The 6,000-nt window shown below is 42.2% G+C and overlaps 1 protein-coding gene across 1 annotated transcript in view; it reads left to right on the top strand.

The window, feature by feature from the left end:
- Nucleotides 1-1,962: 1,962 nt before the first annotated feature.
- Nucleotides 1,963-6,000, top strand: part of PRKD3 (protein kinase D3) — a 73,395-nt gene continuing 69,357 nt past the window's right edge. The window contains exon 1 of the mRNA XM_074378726.1: nt 1,963-2,145. The gene's annotated coding sequence lies outside the window, so the exon portion shown is untranslated. The remainder of the gene's footprint in view (nt 2,146-6,000) is intronic.

Here is a 6,000-nt window from a genome sequence, read left to right as displayed (position 1 = left end):
TAGGTAACTTGGCTATCTTAAGTCACAAAGTGTTGACTCTTTCTGCTTGTATTAGGTAATACATGTGAATGGTTATGTTGTGTGTCATTAAGTACAAGGTGGGGGGGACCCAAGAAATGTAGGTCAGGAAGATTCACAACTATAGCCTCAGAAGAGGAAGTTTATAAACTTTATTTCATAAAACATCACCAAGAAGAAAAATCTTTTCCATAGGGGTCATTCTAATTATATTTTCTCTCACGGATAAAATTCTCATATGGTAATACTCTTACTTATTAAACCTAATCTTTATCCCTGCAGTACTCTTGAATAGGAATGCAGTGTCTTGAGAAAACTGTAGCTCATGTCAAAGAAAAAAATTACCAGTACAAAGACACTCTTACACACTTAAATATACTGTTGAAAGATTCATCTGAAGTGGAGATGATTTTATTTTTAAAAAGAGAAGCAGAAAAGTGGAAATGAAATGAATATATGTGTTCTCACACACATACTCAAATCCTTACACCTCTATAAAATAGCAGCTTGATTCATTTAGAAGTTACTTCTAGAAAGAGTAACTTCCGTCTCTTTAAGGACCACGAGAGAAAATGGAAGTCACTACTGAGATGGGACTGGCTGTAAGCTGCTCCAATGAGGTCCTGGGAATCTTGCTGAGAGAGGATATTTGGGGTTGGACTAAAACGTCTGTTGGGAAGTGGAAGGAAGAAAAAGGCAAAGTTAGGTAAGAGTACTTTTTAAAAGGAACTTAAACTTGAGGGAATTTACTTTCAATTTTAAAGTAAGAGAATAGCAGAATAAGACTCAGTATAAAATGTTAAATTGAATTAGGTATTAATGAATGTGAGACATTTAGTACCTTCTAATCCCAAGAAAGTTTCAGCAGTGTTTTCTAAAAAAAAATATCGCTTTGGAGTAGATCAGAGTTATACACAATTTTACTTGCTCTATCTTTAATATAAATTATTTTAAAATTCTCATTTAACTTAAAATTCAAGGACATACACTAAGGTTGATGTCTTGGTATAAAAAGTAGGAGCCCACTTAGGGTTTTTTTTGTTTTTTTTTTTTTTTCTATTCTAAAAAAAAAACTGCCCTCCACCTCTGCATGGGGATGGATTGTTAGACCATCCGCTTGTCTCAAGATATTTGACTTAAGTACTTTGGGATGAAATTTGTACATAAGGAGAATTAGGTCGTTTCTGGGACAATGGGTGTGTCAGCTGCTCACGTTTTTCTCTCACATAAAACATGTATAATCTAACACCTCATGTATTTTCCCTCTGGATCTCACCCCCTCTGCCACCCCCCCCCCACATTGTCACTTTTGTCAATGTCACATGGAAGCCTAAGTTGGTGATTCTTGGCTGCACTTCACTCTTATGGTAGGGGACAAACTCGAGTTTAAAGATGGACAAGTAGGAAACAAAAAAACACATTGAAAGTAGAGACTTCAATGTACTCTGCTTTAGGTGAAGGGCTCTGGATGTATCTGCCTTGGTGTCCATTGCCCGGGGCTGTTACGCTAGACGGCCACCCGGAGGGCAAGCACTCGGCAGGGAAACAGGAAGCAGAAAGCAGATATCTCAGGGGGAAATTGCACTCTGCTGTAGACCCCCTACGAGTTCTGCGTCCAGCTTAACACCCCTTGCCCTTTGCCTCCATCAGAGCAGACGACAAAAGAGAAAGAGGCAGTTCAGTAGCAGTAACGGGTATCAAGTACAGTGTATAACTGAAGTAAGTAGACGGTCGCGCCCCGCTCTCCTGAGCTCACGGAGACGCCGGGACCTCGGAGGGTGTAGAGCGAGCCGCAAAGCGCCCGGAACTCCTGTTGCCCCCGCGTGGTGTCAAGACAGTGAGCTACATACCCGCGACGCTACCACCGCGCCGGGCCCGCGGGGAGACTACAGCTCCCGACAGGCCCCGCGCGGGCCGCGCGCCCCCGCCCCTCGCGCGCCCCCGCCCCGCACGCCCCGGCCCCCCGCCCTCGGGCCTCAGGACGGGACCGGGAGGAGGGAGGAGCGGAGGAAGGGGCGCCTGCGGCGGGCGGGATCCTGCGAGGCGCGTGAAACCTCGCTGGCTCCTGGTTTGGGACACAGACGCTGGCGGGCGCGGAGTTTCTCACGACCGGCCGAGCCCGCCTCTGTAAGTAGTCGCCTCAGGGGGCGCGGAACAGACACCGAAAAAGTTAGCGCCGCCGCAGCCGCCGCTTTGTTCTCCCGGTCCGTCGGGTGAGGCGGCGGCGCCCCCTCCCCCACCCGCCCTCCGGCACGCGGCGGCGGCGGCGGGACTCGGACCCTGCAAGGGGCTGGGCGGCGGCCGCCGAGGCTGGGCGGGAAGTTGGCGGGGCGCGCCGCGGGAGGAGCGGGCGGTGGGCGCAGCGGCGAGCGGGGGCGCCGGCGCTGCCGCCAGATGGGGCCAAGTTCCGGCGTGGGCGCCGACGCCAAGTTGGAGTCGCGCTCCGCCGGCGACCACCGCGCCCGGCCCCTCGGTCACAGTTTGTTACCGGGTCCCCCAAACTAGCTCCCGACGCCAGACCGGCGGCACTCAACGCTGCGGAATTTTGGATAAGCCTCTTTCCCTTTTCACTCCTTTATCTTGTAGCCGTCTGAAACGAGTGAGGCAACGGTGCTTAGAGAACGTAAGCCCCTACACCTCAGTTTCCTGACTGTGTTGAGTTTTGCAAGTTGCAGCGTAGCTCCGAGTCGTTCTCACCCCCTGGAGGTTTTTCTTAAGATGAAACACTGAGGAGCGCGACTGTTTCTTTGAGCAATAAAAATAACCACATACCACTCGATTGCCCGTTGGATATTTTATTTGAAGTCATCGCAGTCAGAAGCATAGGCCTTGCCGTGTGCGGGCACGAATATAAATCGAGCGACAGCGTGTGTGAGACCTGCAGACTTTTCCATACACAGATTGATGGCTTGGACGTAACTGTCTCTTCAACCACACCCTTCCCCACAGGAAATAAGACTATCAGTGTCATCTTTGATTAGGAAGGATAAGTTACACCCTGTACTACTACTTTGTTCGACACAGCCTTAATGAGCTGTAGCCTCAAATGAAATGAAAACTTTTAAAATACCGTAATTCGTACCCTAGAAACTATGATTGTATTACTCTTACACTATTTCTACTTTGTACTTAATGCTGCAGTTCTTTAAATTTTTAACAGCTGTGATTTTGCTTAGACCAAGCCTACTTATCAACTTTACTGCAATATGGAAGGGGAATACCTGTGGATTTGCTGCTGGAGGCATCCACAAGTTCCCCAGACCGAGGTCAAGGCCAGTTTTGCTTTGTAAAGGAACCCATTCTTCGTCCCGTTAGGATCTGGATTGAGAGCAAGCATGGAAATTCAGCCAAAAAGAAGTTACAAATTTTAACGAAAGTGTTTGAAACGTGTCACAGAAGCCATCATGTTAGGTTTTGCTTCGGTAGGTAATATAGATGTGGTAGGCCTGATCCTAGGAGCCTGGAGTATTTGACAAGCCGGTTTTCCATCCTAAGTTATATAATTTGGTATATAGCATTTAACTTTTGAGGATGACTCAGATTTAAGAATGTTGACTGGGTTATTATCTTGAAACGAATTTTTTAAGCATCCCAGAGTGAATCTTTTAAATATACAAATTAAATTTTGTACGCTTTCAGTTTCATGGGATGACTCTTTGAAATAGAAATTTCTCTCAGTGAATTGTTTTTAATGTAAACACTGCCACACGAAAAAAAAAGCTTAATAAATCAAGTAATCAAGTTTTTGGATATTAACTTTTTAACAGTTGTTTAGGAACTGGAAAAAATACCATAAAGGATTGGTCATTTAAATGCACTTTTCTTTAGGGACGTTTTGTTCTCGTTTTTAAAAAGACTTTCTAAAGTTGATGAAAATATTACCATATTGGAGTTAATTGCTTATTTTTAAAAGAAGCTACTTTTATGGAACTTGATATATGGGGAAATTATTGGCTAGCACAGTTTTTAATTTGATTTAATAATAATCAGAGTCTGATTATGTAATTCAAGTTGAACTTGTATGTGCACCTCTTTGGAGCAGCTGACTCGTTAATGAAAAAACTTAAGATAATGTACTTAGGAGATGTTTTACTTTTAATTTCAGTGTAGAAAAAAGTTTTCTCCACTTGTGTGGTTAATTTATAGTGGCCATATGTGAGAAATTGCTCATTGGCTGTCAGCCAGTCAGATTTCTCCCATACCACTGGTGCAAAGAGAGGTGACGAAGATACATCAAGCTCAACATAGAGTCATACAGCATTGCCAGACTGGCAGTCTGTAATCTTATTACTGGATGAACTTGTTAGTGCCTGAGCAGAGAGCAGACATGGTGTGCTCTCTCTGATTTTCTCTGACAGTGGAAAAGACTGAAATTCAAATGCCCTAGGTCTAGATGAGCAGAATTTTAGCAGCAACAATTTAGTTGAATGCTAAGCTCTTAGGAGGGAAAGTATTATATTAATCTAGGGTAATGGTTACATATTTGAAAATATATAAATGCTATGAACTATGATTTTTAAAAACCAACAACAGTTCATTTGAATTTTTTATATAATATAAAAGCAACATCAGGATTATTCAGCAATTTAAGCCTGTATCAAAGCAGAACATGGAAACTGACTTCTGGATACTGGTCTGTACTGCACTGAAAAAGGCCACGTGCTTTTTTACATACTAAAATAATATAGTACATATTAACAGGAGGGAAAAAAAGACCCTGAGTTTAATAGCATTCCTAGCACACAAAACTAAAACCAAGAAAACCCATTACTGGTAGGGAGTTACGGTAAATACTATGAATAGGAAAAAGCGTTTTACCCCTTCACTTTATCCTTTACTGAGTACAAAAATGATGCTGGCCACACTCTATAATGAACTTCCTTTTGAAGTATTTACTAGCTGGATTTGTTTTGTCTCTCTGGAATCCTCTTTGCTTCTCTCTGCTTCCCTGACTCCTACTTATCCTTTAGGTCTTAGCTTCCTTAAAGGCACCTTGCCTGTGACCCCAGTTGAAATTAGTTCTTCTCCATATACTCTGTCATATCACTTTTCGTAATTTGTAATTGCCTTGCTATTTATGTAACTATTTGTTTAATGTTTGTGTCCTACATCACTTTGTAAGCGCCAGGGACAGCAGCAGCCGCTTCTGTTTTGGTCACTGCTGTAAAACCCCAGTGTGTTTCATAATAGTCTAGCAAATAATGGGCACTCAGTAAATATTTGTTGAATGAAAATGCTGCTATTAGAGCTTCTTATAATTAGAGGCTTTGCTAAGAAATGAGGTAATGTACATGTAAGGGGGAGTTAAGGGAAGGGGAGAGAAAGAGTAGATCAACCTGTGATGTTACTATGAAGTAATTTCGGTTAAGTCCCCTAACCTCCAGAGCCTTTGTTTTTACCTTGTCTTTAATAAAAGGGCTCAGATTCATTTAGTGTACCATCTTTTGATCCCATTCAACAATAGTGACAGATTGTATAAGCTCATTTGAATGGAATATATGACAGATAACTCCCCAAAAGAATATTTGAGATGTTCCAAATAAACATACTAGAAATGCTTGTTAGCTCATAGCCATTAGCAACAAACATATCTAATTGATACATAATTTATAAATTAGTAAGGTGTACTATTCTTAGTTTTCTGGTTGAAGCATAAAGACAAAATTAATTAGAGTTATTAGATTCTTTTGATATTTAGTCTTAATATTTTGCACCCTATATCTTGTTGCATCTTACAGATCAAATCAGTGTTCCATACGACGAAACAAAGAGAAGGAAAACAGATGGGATGAGTGGGCAGAAGCTAATAAGACAGCTCAATTAGTTTCTTCTATTTGTGTTCATGCTGAAACTTTAAAAAATATTTTTATGCAAAAGTATAACACATGGTTTACTAATAATTATCAATAGTTCTGATAGTCGATTGTAATTCCAAGACAGTTACGGGTATTTGGTTGATATTAGCAGATGTTATAAAATGGA

This window comes from Camelus bactrianus, chromosome 15 (assembly GCF_048773025.1).
Source record: "Camelus bactrianus isolate YW-2024 breed Bactrian camel chromosome 15, ASM4877302v1, whole genome shotgun sequence".
Lineage (NCBI taxonomy): Eukaryota > Metazoa > Chordata > Mammalia > Artiodactyla > Camelidae > Camelus > Camelus bactrianus.
The sequence above is the reverse complement of the archived record's forward strand: the minus strand, read 5'-3'. Positions and strand labels throughout refer to the sequence as shown.